Genomic DNA, 16,404 nt, shown 5'->3' with positions numbered 1-16,404 from the left:
GATTAAACAGCACGATCATTACACAGGTGCACCTTGTGCTGGGGACAATAAAAGGCCACTCTAAAATGTGCAGTTTTGTCACACAACACAATGCCATAAATGTCTCAAGTTTTGAGGGAGCGTGTAATTGGCATGCTGACTGCAGGAATGTCCACCAGAGCTGCTGCTGCGACGTCTCACAAGGCTTCGGCCTTTACTATGCAGGGGGGGCCAGTGAGGCTGGTCTAGCGTCCTTTCCACTGGTGGACGCTGCGTTCGCCGCATTGGTTAAAATGTCGACACTGTCTGGGCTTACAAAGGATCCAGAGTGTCCTAATAAGCAATGCAGGACTACAGAGATACACCTCAAAAAAGGGTACTCTGCGGCCACGGAGGCGGTCAGACAGAATGTGGCCAGTCTGCTGGGAGGTTTACCAGGCGGCACTCTTTAGAGACCTACCTGAGTGCCCTTCTGCTGCCCTCAGAAGCGAGCTAGGCACAGTCAGCCAGCTGCTGGTGAGGCTAGCCCAGCTCAACACGCGGGCTCAGGGCAGGAGCATTGCTTCTATGGTTGTGGCCAGAAGACAGCTCTGGCTCTCGCAGGCGAGAGTGCAGTAGCCTGACAAGGCCCCCTTGCTGAACGCTCCATTTACACCCGGACACACATTTGGTCCGGCAGTGGAGGAGATGCTGCAACGCTCAGTCAAGGCGCGGGAGGCATCGCAGCCAAAGCAGCCCCAGGAACAGCCATGGCATAAGACACCGCCACAACAGCAGGCGCGACCACGGGGTAGTAGGACCTCCCTCGTAGGTCCATCAGCACGCGGCCAGCCTGGCTTTACAAAGCCACGGTGCATAGAATGGCGCCCTAGAGAAGGTGGCAGATCACGTCCTCGTGGCTCTGGCCAGACCCCTTGTGAGCGAGCACAGCCAAAGCAGCCCTGAGACACCCAGGCAGCTATTAGCCCACCCTTATACTGTTCCACAGCTCCAGTTCTGGCAACAGCGCGCCAACAACATCTGGGTGCACAAGACCATTTCCACCAGGTACACCCTTCAGTTCCGGTTAAAGCCCCCCCCCCCCACCCTTCAGGGGGGTGGTAGTAACTGCGGTGAAGGACTCGGTTCAGTCCTCAGCTCTGGATGTGGAGATACAGGCACTGCTCAGGAAACGTGCCATTCAACAAGTAGACCCTACTCTCATCGACCAGGGGTTCTATTCTAAATATTTCCTAGTGCCCAAAAAGGACAGCGGGTTTTGCCCTATTTTAGATCTGCGAATACTGAACAGATACCTCCGGTGGTTATCGTTCAGGATGCTTACGCATAGGCACATCATCCAGTCAGTCCGACACGGCGACTGGTTTACCACCGTGGACCTGACAGATGCGTACTTTCAAGTTACCATCTGCCCGGGTCACAGGAAGTATCTGCGTTTCGCATTCCAGAGCAGGGTGTACGAGTTTGGAGTCCTCCCATTCGGTCTGTCTCTAGCTCCTCGAACCTTTTCGAAGTGTATGGACGCTATTCTAGCTCCTGTGCGGGCTCATGTGTCTGACTGCTGAACTATCTGGACGACTGGCTCATCTGCGCGCAGTCAAAGGAGCAGCTGGCACAGCACACAGTGATGGTTACGGACCATCTGCAGCAGCTGGGTCTGAAGGTCAATTCAGTGAAGAGCCGCCTCGTGCCAAGCCAACAGACCGAATTCGTAGGTCTGCGTCTGGACTCAGTGTCCATGGAAGCGACCTTGTTGACACAAAGAGTTGCCTCGCTGGAACGGTGTCTCTCCCTGTTCAGGTTGAGAGAAACAATCAGCATGGAGCTGTGTCAGCGCATGCTGGGGCTGATGGCTGCCACCTCACAAGCCCTTCCCTTGTGATTATTACACCAGAGATCTCTACAGGCCTGGTTCAATGCCTTCGCGTTACATCTGTGGAGTGACAAACACTGCAGGTTGACTGTATCCCGAACCTGCTGGGAAGCACTACGCTGGTGGAAAGTTTCGCCAAACATCCGCCAGGGCATTCACTTGGGTCCCATCTTCCGGAGGGAAGTGGTTACGACCAACGCTTCCAACCAAGGTTGGGGAGCAGTCTGGAATGGCTCAGGGACCCATGGAGTGTAGTCAGGACCCTGGAGGTCAGCCCACATCAATGCTCTGGAACTCAAAGCAGTGGACCTCGTCCTCCGGCACTTCTTGCCGGTGCTTCTAGACAAGCACGTGTTGGTGCAGTCGGACAACACCACGATTGTGGCATATATCAACCACCAGGGCGGTCTACGGTCCCCCTGCCTTCACTGAATGGTAGAACAACTGTTGCTGTGGACACAGCCGTGTTTGACCTCTCTGCGTGCGGTTCACCTACCGGGCAGAGCCAATTACGCAGCGCACCTCCTATCCAGAGAAGGCCCTCTTGCAGGGGAATGGCGTCTCCACCCTTAGGTGGTAGAGCGCATCTGGGAATGGTTTGGCATAGCGCAAGTAGATCTCTTCGCTTTGCGAGAGACCACGCAGTGCCCCCTATGGTTCTCGGTGAGGGACCCCGACAGCCCCTTAGGAGCCGATGCACTGGCTCACAAATGGCCGCCAGGCCTCATATATGCGTTTCCACCAATTCCGATGCTCCCCGCACTCTTAGAGAAGATCAGGGCAGAGCAAGCAACAGTGATTCTGATTGTTCCTCGGTGGCCTCAGAGAATATGGTTCCTGAGCGTGGTGTAGTTACTGCATGGTCAACCACGGGAGCTTCCCCTGCGAGCAGACCTATTGTCACAGGCCGAAGGATGGCTTCGGCACCCGAACCCCAAGCTCATGCAGATATGGGATTGGCCCCTGAACGGGAGCGCCTGTCAGCCTTAGGGCTTTCGACAGCGGTGATCTCGACCATTCAGAGTGATAGAGCACCCTCTACCAGGTCGCAGTACACGTACAAGTGGCAGTTGTTCCAAGATTGGTGTCTTGCGGGGGGCCATGACCCAATATCTTGACCTATGGCAGTAATATTACAGTTTCTACAGAAACTGTTAGATGAAGGGAAATCTCCCTCAAAGTGTATTTAGCCGCCATATCAGCTTGCCATGTACGCATTGATGGATTATCACCATGTTGCCATTTTCTGGCATCTCAGTTCCTTAAAGGCGCAAGACGCTTGTGACCTCCAAGAATGACCAACTTACTGTCATGGAACCTTGACGTGGTGCTAGAAGCCCTTACCAAGGCACCATTCGAGCCTCTCCACACAGTGGATATGAAGCTCATGTCTATGAAAACCGCATTTTTGCTGTCAGTAGTGTCAGCAAAACGCGTCAGCGAGTTACATTCACTGTCGGTGCATCCTTCATGTATTCGCTTCACAGGAGACGGTTCTAAGGTCTCCATGCGCCCAAATCCAGCCTTTTTACCAAAGGTTATATCTCCATTCCACATGAACCAGACGGTCCTCCTTTTCCTCTCCAGAGGAACGACGGTTACACATGCTCTGCCCTGTGCAAGCATTGAGGTGTTATATTGACCGTACAAAGACCGTGAGGCAAACAGAACAACTGTTCATATGCCATGGTTCTAAGACCTTGGGTCAGCCATTGTCAAAACAATGCCTTTCCCACTGGATAGTGGATGTAATTAAATTAGCCTATGAGTCTGCAGGCCTTCCACCGCCAGGGCAGTTGAAGGCCCATTCCACTAGGGGTATGGCAACGTCCTGGGTCCTCTTTAGAGGGGTGCCAGTGTCTGATATTTACGCAGCAGCCAGTTGGGCTACACTGCATATCTTTATGAAGTTTTACAGATTAAACGTGCTGGATTCCTCTGCTCCATTATTTGGATCATCTGTACTACACTCCATGGTACCTCAGGTTGCCAATGTAGTGTTTTTTAATACCTCACCTTAGGACAGGTGTCATTGCGAGCATAGACGCTGAGGCGCAGCTCTGCATATGCCTAGATGTATTGCCTACACAGTTGCGTTATGACGTAAGTCTGTCCTACTGCCGAGAATCCTCCCTCGCGATGGCTTGGGTACACTGTTCCCATACGTTGATAGTTACTTTCGAATTGAAAGGGAATGATAGGTTGCAGATGCAACCCTGGTTCCCTGAAAGAGAAAATAACCATCAAGCCGCAAGGTTGCTCCGGAAGCCTTCTTCTCCCGAATAGCAAAAGAGGAAGAGAGTCTCCGCGCGCTGCGTATAGTAAGCTCCCAGGGGGACGAGCTTACACACCAGCTTATGTAGAGGCCTATCGGCAGCTTTGCTATAAAGTTCAGCCAATCCCTAATGCCTGACGGCAATGTCCCACACATTGATGGTTATTTTCTCTTTCAGGGAACCGGGGTTGCATCCGCAACCTATCGTTATAGAGGCCATGCATGTTGAACTTCACATATTTCATGATTTCACTGTAATTAGATTGTCTTGCAAGTTTATTTGTTGTAAGAATGATATTTTTCCATGATCTGTACACATTTTTTTCTGTTTCTCTTTATTCTTGGTCAACAGTTAGAGCAAACCCAATGAGGCTGGAAACAATAGCAATATTTTCCTTATAGCAGGTAAGCCTAAATTTCTTTCTCATATAGCCATATCTTTTCAAAAGTTAATAAATAATGTTAGGTAAGTGCCATAACACATAATTCTGTATGTGTTTATTTTACATCTTTCTTTTCAAATGCTGGTCATATACATTTATAACAATGTAATTTAACCATTTATGTACCTAACAAACCCCACATGAATATTAATTTCTGAGTAATAAGACTAAAATGTCAACAAAAAACATCAAGGTGTATCTGTAGCATCTGGATACATGAATCTTTATTTAGTTTGCAATGGACACCTATTAAGGAAAGATGTTCAAGGCTTCTGTATAGAAAAAAAGAAAGGTTTCAAGAGGTTAAAGCTTAAATAACTGGCATATTTGATGCTTTAAATTGCTGCAAAACAACTACGCGTTTGTGGCAAAGAGGCTGGTGCTTGGGAACAGGTGTAGAGTTGATGCAGTGCGGGAGTAATCACAGACAATTGTAATCCGGTTTGGAAAGGTTTATTTTTTAATCCAGGTCTGGTGACCAAAAGAAAATGCTCTGGCAATACACAACAATGGGTACTGCACAGAGCCAAATAATCACGTTTACAGTCCCAAACAATAAGCGTTATCCGCCCACAATACTAAAAAACACGGTCACCAGTCCGGGGTGTGTGTATCAGTGCTTGTGGTGGGTGATAACAGACTATATTCGTGACAGTTGTGAAGTGCAGTTCCTGCTTGTGCTGGCCCAATGTGTTTAGCTGTTGTGGCGGAGAGGTTACAAAGCAACAACAACCAAGAAAATAGGTGGGGATATTTCCGTGTTTGTTAAAATATCACGAGGATCAGTTATTTTCACAACAATACTAAAGACAAAAGGTGTAACAAAAATGGTATGGCAGAAAAAGGGTTAAAAACAGTTCTGTAGGGTTCCAGAAATTGTAAAAGACTGAATTTCCCAGAGTCTGAGCTGCTGCGAGTTAGGGGGGAGAAGTTAGTAGTTCGTTTTTGCCGGAAATTCAGGAATTAAGTGTGCTCACGTTATGCACAGGAACCTGGATTAAAAGAAAGCAAGAAGCAAAAGGACGAAGCAACGTTGGCTTACTCACAAATTCTTTGGCAAGTACCACATCTATGTTTGGTGTTAATTGTTTTTTAGCAAGAAACAAATAAAAGATTACTAACCTTAAAGGTTGCAGTTTATACGAAATGTGGACACATTACTGTGACTAGATGCGTGTTGAGCAGCACGGGAGAACCATGCCCTGTTAGTCTGGTGAAAACCAAAATAAAAATATGCTGAGACTGAGAGAACGAGAGAGCTGTATTAATATTAGTTACTTTGGTTTTGGGACTTTTTGTTTAAACTATAGTTACATGGGGAAGGACACCCCGGTAAAAAAGCACGGGTTATAAAAAAGTCACTCAAGTTTACATAATTGTTATTGCACGGGGAAAGAAGCCCTGTTAAGGAAGTGCACTGTAAATACAACATTGAACCAAGGGAACGGTTTATGAAGGGACTGTGTAACTATAAAGACTATATCGCGAAAGTACCGACCCCACAGGAGGGGCGGAGTCAACACTGGAAAGGTCCCGGTGTATGGCTAGTCGAACCAAGGATGGAACATAATGCAAAGTTGAGTACAAATAAACACTGAAATTGCAATTTAAGCAAAGTGTGTCTATTTTGATGGACTGAGTTGAAAGGATTTGTTACAGTTGGAAGCCGGCTCATCTGGTTCATGGTTTGGACAGCTCGTTAACATCAGTGAGTGGCAGCTGGGAAGCAAGGCAATTGTGGACATTACAATTGGGATATCCTACTGGGACCGCTGCTCTTCATACAGAGGAAGGGCGCCCCCGCATCCAAGCTACAGCTCTCAGACTGCCCAGCAGGGGCAGTGTACTTACCTTCGTCCAGCGCTCTCTAGTGAAGGACAGTATAACCTGTAATGAATGTGTAATGAACTCAAACAAAAGACATTCAACTAGTAAGAAAGTGACAAAATAAACTTAAAGTATCTGTTCAGGGTCCAAGCCTGTCTAGGGGGGATCAGTCTAACAGACTGGCCCGTATATATGCTTTCCAAGAGTGACTGTAAAATAGACACTTTAATTTGCCTTTTAAACTCTGGTTTCTCGTGTGCTTCTTCCCCACACAGACCTGTACACCTCGGTTTCCTACAACAGTGAGCGACCAACTGTTCACACTGTCTGGTGGTTCAAAAAACAAGACAATTACTAACAACACGTAAAAAAAAAAAAAAAAAAAAAACACTCACGAATATTCTTTTTCACACAAATGGTTCTCATGCAGTTAATGCTGCGGCTCTCTCAGTCCTTCCAGATAAATGCACAAAAGCCAAGCAAAGGAAAAGATTATTTATGCTATGACCTCTTGGTAAATGTTTCCAGCTGCTTTTATTGCTTGCAGCTGCTACCTCGTTTACTTTCCAGGTCAATATGTTCTTGCAACGGAGTCTCGCCTTCATCCAGGCTGACCGACTTCCCGACCCTGGAAATGTACTTTCAGGCCAGCCCGTCCAAAGACTTTCCTTTCAATATTTCGTACCCTCCACAGGTCGGGAGGGAGATTTTCAACCAGAACTCATTATATCTCTGTCACACAGTTATAGACTATTTATTTTAATGCATGCTGTTTGTACCAAAATGCAAATGATATAACATAATCACATAACTCTTTCCACCTTATATGTTTCATGCCCTTCTAAGAAGTTGTTATAACATTCAGGGTAAGAAAATTAAATTAATATATTTCAAAAATGATACTAATATTTTTTGAAAAGCAACTACCACAACAACTGCAAACCTAATTACAACCACCGGAGACACCACTACAACCCCAGCGACTACAGTCCCTACTATAACCACAACAACTGCAGACCCTACTACAACCTCAACTACTGCAGCCCCCACCACAACCACTGTAGCACCAACTACAACCACAAACAATTAAGCTCCCACTACAACCACAAACATTAGAGCATCCACAACCACCACAACCACTACAGCTCCTACTACTATCACAACCAATGCAGACAAAACCACAATCACTGCAGCCCTAATTACAACCACATACACAACCACTGTAGCCTCTACAACCACTGCAGCTCCCACTACAACCACAACCACAGCAGCCTCCACTACAGCGACAACCACGGCAGCCCCTACTGCATCTGCTACCACTGCAGCCCCCACAACAAACACTGCAGCCCCAACTACAACATCAACCGGTGCAGACCTAACAACAACCAAAGCCACTGCAGCACTAACTACAACCACAACGACAACCACTGCAGCCAAGATTACATCAGCTACCACTCCAGCCCCCACTACAAACACTGCAGCTCCAAGTACAGCATCAACCACTGCAGACCTAACAACAACCAAAGCCACTGCAGCCCCAACTACAACCACTGCAGCACTAACTACAACCACAACGACAACCACTGCAGCCCCGACTACATTGACTACCACTGCAGCCCCCACTACAAACACTGCAGCTCCGACTACAACCACAAGCACTGGAGCCATAACTACGACCACAACCACTGCAGCCCCCACTACATCCACAATCATTGCAGACCCCATTAAAACAATAACCACTGCAGCCTAAACCACAACCACAACCACTGCAGCCCCCACTACGACAACCCAACTACATCCACTAACATTGCAGTCCCCACTACAACCAAAGCCACTGCAGCCCTTACTTCAATCACAACCACTGCAGATCCAAATAAAACCACAAATACTGCAGCCCTGATTACAACCACTGCAGCCCCTACTACTATCACAACCACTGCAGATCTTACTAAAACGATAGGTTGCGGATGCAACCCAGGTTCCTTGAAAAGAAAATAACCATCAACGTATGGGACATTGCCATCAGGCAGTAGGATTGGCTGAGCTTTATAGCAAAGCTGCCGATAGGCCTCTGCGCGAGCTGACGTGTAAGCCCGCCCCTCTGGGAGCTTACAATACGCAGTGCGCGGAGACTCTCTTCCTCTTTTGCTCTTCAGGCAGTGAAGGCTTCCGGCTTCTCTTTCAGGGAACCGGGGTTGCATCCGCAACCTATCGTTCCCTTTCAATTCGAAAATAACCATCAATGTATGGGACCTGTGTACCCAAGCCGTCACGAGGGAGGATTCTCGGCAGTAGGACAGACTTACGTCATGACGCAACTGCGTAGGCAATACATCTAGGCATGTGCGGAGCTGCGCCTCAGCGTCTATGCTCACAATGACACCTGTCCTAAGGTGGGGTATTAACCACTACATTGGCAACCTGAGGTGCCATAGAGTGCAGTACAGATGTTCCAAACAATGGCGCAGAGGAATCCAGCACGTTTAGTCTGTAAAACCTCGTAAAGGTATGCGGTGTAGCCCAACTGGCTGCCGCGCAAATATCAGACACTGGTACCCCTCTAAAGAGGGCCCAGGACGTTGCCATACCCCTAGTGGAATGCGCCTTCAACTGCCCTGGCAGTGGAAGGCCTGCAGACTCATAGGCTAATTTAATAGCATCCACTATCCAGTGGGAAAGGCATTGTTTTGACAACGGCTGACCCAAGGTCTTAGAACCATGGCATATGAACAGTTGTTCTGTTTGCCTCACGGTCTTTGTACGGTCAATATAACACCTCAATGCTCGCACAGGGCAGAGCATGTGTAACCGTCGTTCCTCTGGAGAGGAAAAGAGGAGGATGGAACGCCATCAACTCGACCGGCTGGTTCATGTGGAACGGAGATATAACCTTGGGCAAAAAGGCTGGATTTGGGCACATGGAGACCATAGAACCGTCTCCTGCGAAGCGAATACATGAAGGATGCATTGACAGTGCATGTAACTCGCTGACACGTTTTGCTGACACTACCGACAGCAAAAATGCGATTTTCATAGACATGCGCTTCATATCCACTGTGTGGAGAGGCTCGAACGGTGCCTTGGTAAGGGCACCACGTCAAGGTTCCATGACGGTAAGTTGGTCATTCTTGGAGGTCGCAAGCGTCTTGCGCCTTTAAGAAACTGAGATGCCAGAAAATGGCAGCCTGATGATAATCTGTCAATGTGTACATGGCAAGCTGATATGGCGGCTAAATACACTTTGAGTGTAGAGGGAGATTTCCCTTCATCTAACAGTTTCTGCAGAAACTGTAATATTACTGCCATAGGACAAGATATTGGGTCATGGCCCCCCTCCAGACACCAATCTTGGAACAAACCATTTGTATGTGTATTGTGACCTGGTAGAGGGCGCTCTGAATGGTCGAAATTACCGCTGTTGAAAGCCCTAAGGCTGACAGGCGCTCCCGTTCAGGGGCCAAGCCCATATCTGCATGAGCTTGGGGTTCGGGTGCCAAAGCCATCCTTTGGCCTGTGACAATAGGTCTGCTCGCAGGGGAAGCTCCCGTGGTTGACCATGCAGCAACTGCACCATGCTCAGGAACCATATTCTCCGAGGCCACCGAGGAGCGGTCAGAATCACTGTCGCTCGCTCTACCCTGACATTCTCTAAGAGGGCGGGGAGCATCGGAGTCGGTGGATATGCATATAGGAGGACTGGCGGTCAATCGGGAGCCAGTGCGTCGACCTGTAGGGGACTGTCGGGATCCCTCACAGAGAACCATAGGGGGCAGTGCGTGGTCTCTCGCGAAGCGAAGAGATCTACCTGCGCTATGCCGAACCATTCCTAGATGCGCTCTACCACCTGAGGGTGGAGACACCATTCTCCTGCGAGAGGGCCTCCTCTGGATAGGAGGTCCGCTGCGTAATTGTCTGTGCCCGGTAGGTGAATCGCACGCAGAGAGGTCAAGTGTGGCTGTGCCCATAGCAACAGCCACGCTACCATTCAGTGAAGGCGGGGGGACCGTAGGCCACCCTGGCGGTAGATATACTCCACAACCATGGTGTTGTCTGACCGCACCAACAAGTGCTTGTTCAGAAGCACCGGAAAGAAGTGCCGGAGGATGAGGTCCACTGCCCTGAGTTGATGTGGGCTGACCTCCAGGGTCCTGACCACACTCCGTGGGTCCCTGAGCCATTCCAGACTGCTTCCCAACCTTGGTTGGAAGCGTCGGTCGTAACCACTTCCCTCCGGAAGATGGGACCCAGGCAAACACCCTGGCGGATGTTTGCCAGAACTTTCCACCAGCGTAGCGCTTCCCAGCAGGTTCGGGATACCGTCAACCTGCAGTGTTTGTCTCTCCGCAGATGTAACGCGAAGGCATTGAACCAGGCCTATAGAGGTCTCTGGTGTAATAATCCCAAGGGAAGGGCTTGTGAGGCGGCAGCCATCAGCTCCAGTATGCACTGACACAGCTCCATGCTGATTGTTTCTCTCAACCTGAACAGGGAGAGACACCGTTCCATTGAGGCAACTCTTTGTGTTGACAACGTCGCTTCCAAGGACACTGAGTCCAGATGCAGACCCACAAATTCGGTCTGTTGGCTTGGCACAAGGCAGCTCTTCTCTGAGTTGACCTTCAGACCCAGCTGCTGCAGATGGTCCGTAACCATCACTGTGTGCTGTGCCAGCTGCTCCTTCGACGAGCCAGTCATCTAGGTAGTTCAGCAATCGGACGCCCTGAGCCCGGAAAGGGGCCAGGATAGCGTCCGTTACACTTCGAAAAGGTTCAAGGAGCTAGAGACAGACCGAATGAGAGAACACAGAACTCCTACACCCTGCTCTGGAATGCGAAACGCAGATACTTCCTGTGACCCAGGCAGATGGGAACGTGAAAGTACGTATCTGTCAGGTCCACGGTGGTAAACCAGTCGTCGTGTCATCCTGAACGATAACCGCCGGAGGTATCTGCTCAGTACTCGCAGATCTAAAATAGGGCGAAACCCGCTGTCCTTTTTGGGCACTAGGAAATATTTGGAATAGAACCCCTGGTCGATGAGAGCAGGGTCTACTTGTTGAATGGCACGGTTCCTGAGCAGTGCCTGTATCTCCACATTCAGAGCTGAGGACTGAACCGAGTCCTTCACTGCAGTTACAACCACCCCCCTGAAGTGTGGTGGGGGGGGCTTTAACCGGAACTGAAGGGTGTAACCGTTGGAAATGGTCTTGTGCACCCAGATGTCGTTGGCGCACTGTTGCCAGAACTGAAGTTATGGAACAGTGTAGGGGTGGGCCGATAGCTGCCTGGGTGTCTCAGGGCTGCTTCGGTTGCGCTCGCTCACGAGGGCGTGACCTGCCACTTCCTCTAGGGTGCCATTCTACGCGCCGTGGTCCAGAAAATGGAGGCTGACCGTGCGCTGCTGCAGCTGACGGAGGTGTTTTAGCACCCCGCAGCCGCGGTAGGTGCTGTGTTGGTGTCTTTCGCCACTGATGTTCCTACTGGCGCTTAGGCTGAAAGGACTTATGTGGTCACATCTTTGCCATTTGCTGGGAAGCCTCCAGGGCTTTAGTAGAGAGCTGCAGCATCTCCTCCACCGATGGGCCAAACGTGTGCCCTGGTGTGATGGGGGCATTTAACAACGGGGCCTTGTCATGCAGCTTGTCAGAGCTGCCTTCTAGCGACCATTAGGGACGCAATACTCCTGCCCTGGGCCAGAGCATTTAGCTGAGCTATTTTGACAAGGAATTGGGCGATCAATGCCAATTCCGCCCTCAAGGATGCCGAAAGGTGTTCAGGGATGTCTTTTACCAGCGACGCCTGGTAGACTGACAGGAGGCTGGCCACGTTGGACAGTCTGACTGCCTCTGTAGCCGCTGCATTGCCCTTTTTAAATGAACCTCGTGATCCTGCACTGTCGATTAGGACATGCAGGGTCCTTAGTTAGGCACAAGAGGGTCAGTGTTTTGACCAGGGCCGCGAAGGCGACATCGACTGGTGAAAAAGACACCAGTCCCGCCTCACTTGCTCCCAGCGTGGCAAACGTGAAAGCTTTCCGCCTGGTTGCCGCTGAAGAAGCTGGGGCCCCCCAGGTGGATTGTACCTCCTTAATAAAGTTCGGGAAGGCTGGACACGTCCTGGGCTGCGGAGATCGCACAGAGGGCGACTCAAACAGTGACCGCCGGGGTGGTTCTACGGCTGGCCACTCAACCCCTAGGTGGCGAGTTGCTCGCTCCACAAGTGACCACAAGGGGTCGTTTGTGTCCAACACCTCAGATTCAGTGTCCAGCTCAGAATTGTGAGATGTTAGTTCGGCTTCCAAACTCTCCTCCTCAGCGGGAGGCTCACTTTCCGACGCGTCTCTAGAGATCGCATCTGCATCCCAAGCCCCTTGGGGTTGCTGGATGACCGGGGCGAGCAGAGCCGGTTGGGAAGTTGTCAACCCCACCTGAGCGTCGGTGGTTTGCGGTGCCCTGTTAGTCAGTGACATGAGCAGCAATTGCTGACCCATCATCACCTCCATGAACTGGGACATCTTAGATATCAGCTCTGCCACGTCTGACCTATCCTTGTGGCGTTTGTCCCGGTGAGGGGAACGAGAGCGCCCCCTATGACGGGGTGAAATGGAGCGACTGGCAAGGGCGTTCCCTGTGAGGGGATGGGCCTCGACGTCAGATAGGCGGGCTACAGGAGCTCTGTAAGCTGGGAGGGGCTCCTCGATATCTACAATTTTCCTGGTGGTGTAGGCGACGGAGGAGCAGACACCATACAGGACGACCCAGAGGAAGGGGAGTGGCTCCCCACTGCTTTCCTCGCCCTCTGGCGAAGAGTGCGCTGTTGGAAATTAGCACACAGCGAGCAAAACGATCTGTCTACCAAGGCAGACGCGGCATGCTCTTGTCCCAGGCATGCCACGCAGTTCTCGTGGGGGTCGCTCGCCGGCAATTTAGCCTGGCAGGTGATGCAACGATGGAATCCAGACATTTTGGGATGCATTGTTGGCTAATACGCTGAGCGTTGAGGTACGTGTACCGAGCGGCAAGGCGTTGGGTGTTAGGCACCGAGCGTCGAGGTGTGTGCACTGAGCGTCAAGGCGTTAAAGCACTGAACGTCGAGCGCGGAGTGTCGAGCGTCGAGGTGCGTGTTATTAGTGCACCGAGCATCAAGCGTTGAGGTGCGTGCACCGACTATTGAAGCACCGAGCGTCGAGGTGTTAGTGCACCTTGTGTCGAACGCGGGAGCGTTGAGCATCAAAGTAAGTGCGCCGATCGTTGAAACGGCAAGCATCGAGGTGCATGTACCGAGTGATGTCTTAATGCACAGAGCGTCGATCGTGGGAGCGTCGAGCGCCGAGGTGTGTGCGTCGAGCGTCGAGGCGCCGAGTGTCGAGGTGCGTACACCAAGCGTCGATGTATTAATGCACCGAGCATCAGTCTTGGGAGCGTCGAGCATTGAGGTGCGTGCGTCGAGCATCGAGGTGCGTGCGTCGAGCTTCGATCGTGGGAGCGTCGAGGGCCGTGCGGCAAGCGTGGAAGCGCCGAGGTGTGTGCATCGAGTGTCGAGGCGTCGATGCGCCAAGTGTCGAACGCGGGAGCGTCACACGTCGAGGCACATGTCGCTGAACGTCGAAGCGCCCAGCGTCGAGGTGCCGAGCGTCGAGGTGCATGCACCGAGCCCCAAGTGCCTAAGCACTAAGCACAAAGCGCCGAAGCGCTGCTCCAAAGCGCCGAGGCGCTGACACTAGAAGCACCGAAGCATGTGTACTGAGCGTAAAAACGCTATGCACTGGACGCCAAAGCGTCAGCTGACCCATAGAGAGGAGATGCTAAGTACTGGTACAGTGTCTTTGGTCTAAAAGACAAAGGAGCTGTGCTATACTTACCTGTGGTAAGGGGAAATGAGTTGTCGTTGGTGGTAGTCTTCCTTATGTAAGTGATTGGGAAAAAGAAAAACTTGGCCTTACAGGCGCGCAACGTGTCTTCTAAATTCTATTCAATGCCTGTTAGGGTGAATAGACAGCACAAAAAAACCCAACAAAAATATATATAAAAATATATATAGGTAATATAAGAATAAGGAAGACAAAGGTCCAACACAGAAAGAACGCTATGCAGGAGCAAAGCGTGAAAGGAAATATATATAATAAAATTTATATATATATATATAATGCTCAACACTGAAATCAACTCAGAGAAGGGGCAGTAGCCAGCTTCTCAAGCTCAAGGCTGTTGAGTACAATCAGTGAAAATAAATCTTACTGAGAGAACTTACATGCTCAGACTCCTACGAAGGCTGAAGGCAAAAGAGGAAGAGAGTCTCTGCGCGCTGCATATTGTAAGCTCCCAGGGGGGCAGGCTTACACACCACAACCACTGCAGCCCCTACTACTATTACAACCACTGCAGATCTTACTAAAACCACAACTACTGAAACTAATAACTAGAAACACAACAACTGCAGCTCCTACTTCATCTACTACAACTGCAGCCCCCACTACAACCACAACTGCCTCAGCCCCAACCACAACCAAAACCACTGCAGCCCCCACTTCAAATACAGCCACTGCAGGCCCCATTTAAAGTACATCCACTGCAGTTCCCACTACAACAACAACCATTGCAGTCCCTACTACTACTGCAACCATTGTGGAGCCTACCACAAGCACAACCACAGCAGCACCAACTACAACCACAACGACTGCAGCCCCCACACTACAACCACAACCACTGCAGACCCTACTATAATCACTGCAGCCTCCACTTCAAGTACAGCCAGTGCAGCTCCCACTACAACCACAATCACTGCAGCCCCATACTGCTACTGCAACCATTGCAAACTCTACTACAACCACAACCACTGAAGCCCCCCACTACAACCACTGCAGACCCTACTACAATCACTGCAGCCTCCACTTCAAGTACAGCCAGTGCAGCTCCCACTACAACCACAATCACTGCAGCCCCATACTGCTACTGCAACCATTGCAAACTCTACTACAACCACAACCACTACAGCACCAATTATAACCACAACCACTGCACAACCACTGCAGCCCCCACATCAACCACAACCATGACCACCCTCTTTATACCCACTGCAGCCCCAACTATAACCACAACCACTGCAGCCACCACTACAACCACAACCACTGCAGCCCCAACTACAACCACAACCACTGCAGCCCCACTACAACCATAAACAGTTCACCCAGCTCGAGACAGACACCGCCAGCTGATGTTGGTGTGCCCTGAGCTGGTGGAAGAATCCTCGCCACCTCACAGAAGGAGTAACTATGGGTGTATTATACCGGAGAGAGGTGCATGTCCAAAAGTGGTGAACCTTTAAGTGTGCTTTAATTTGTTTCCAAACTTGAAGAGAATTATATGAATTATGAAATTATTTCCATACACTGATCTGGGTATTTTGCCTGGGGCATTAAGCAGCAGGGAGAGAGGTCAGGTTGCAACCCTCTGATTCCATTATTAACCAGGAGGGAGTCCAGCTGTTATGATTATCTGAATAGCAATTCTTCTAATTGGACAGATATAAGATATATGTCTTATATCCCCATATGAATGATATAATTAGTGAGTCCAACTTAAAAAAAAAAAAAAAAAAAAAACAATAAAAAAATCTTTGTGGTAAAAAAATAGGAAGGCAGAAATCTAGGCAATAAGACCATCTTAATTGCATTTATACAACCAACCAGAAAGTTTGGTAGTCATCCAATATTCCAAATTTTGTTTGAGTTGGTCTAGTTTTTTTTTTTTTTTTTTTTTTTTTTGACAATTTACTTTCTGCAACATTTCTGGATTTCTAGTTACTGTTATTCCCAAGTATGTCAATTTATCTTTTTGCAATTTTGAAAGGTATAGACTGCATAAAGAGTTGTTCAATGTTTTGTGTGATAGGCATTAATTCACTTTTGTCCCTGTTGATCTTATATCCAGAGAATGTCCCAAAGGTTTTAGTTCAGTTTGACAATGGATCAAGTGATATTTTGGCTGGGAGATGTAGAACAAAAGGCTG

Source organism: Polyodon spathula, chromosome 19 (genome assembly GCF_017654505.1).
Source record: "Polyodon spathula isolate WHYD16114869_AA chromosome 19, ASM1765450v1, whole genome shotgun sequence".
NCBI lineage: Eukaryota > Metazoa > Chordata > Actinopteri > Acipenseriformes > Polyodontidae > Polyodon > Polyodon spathula.
This window is presented reverse-complemented; position numbering follows the sequence as displayed.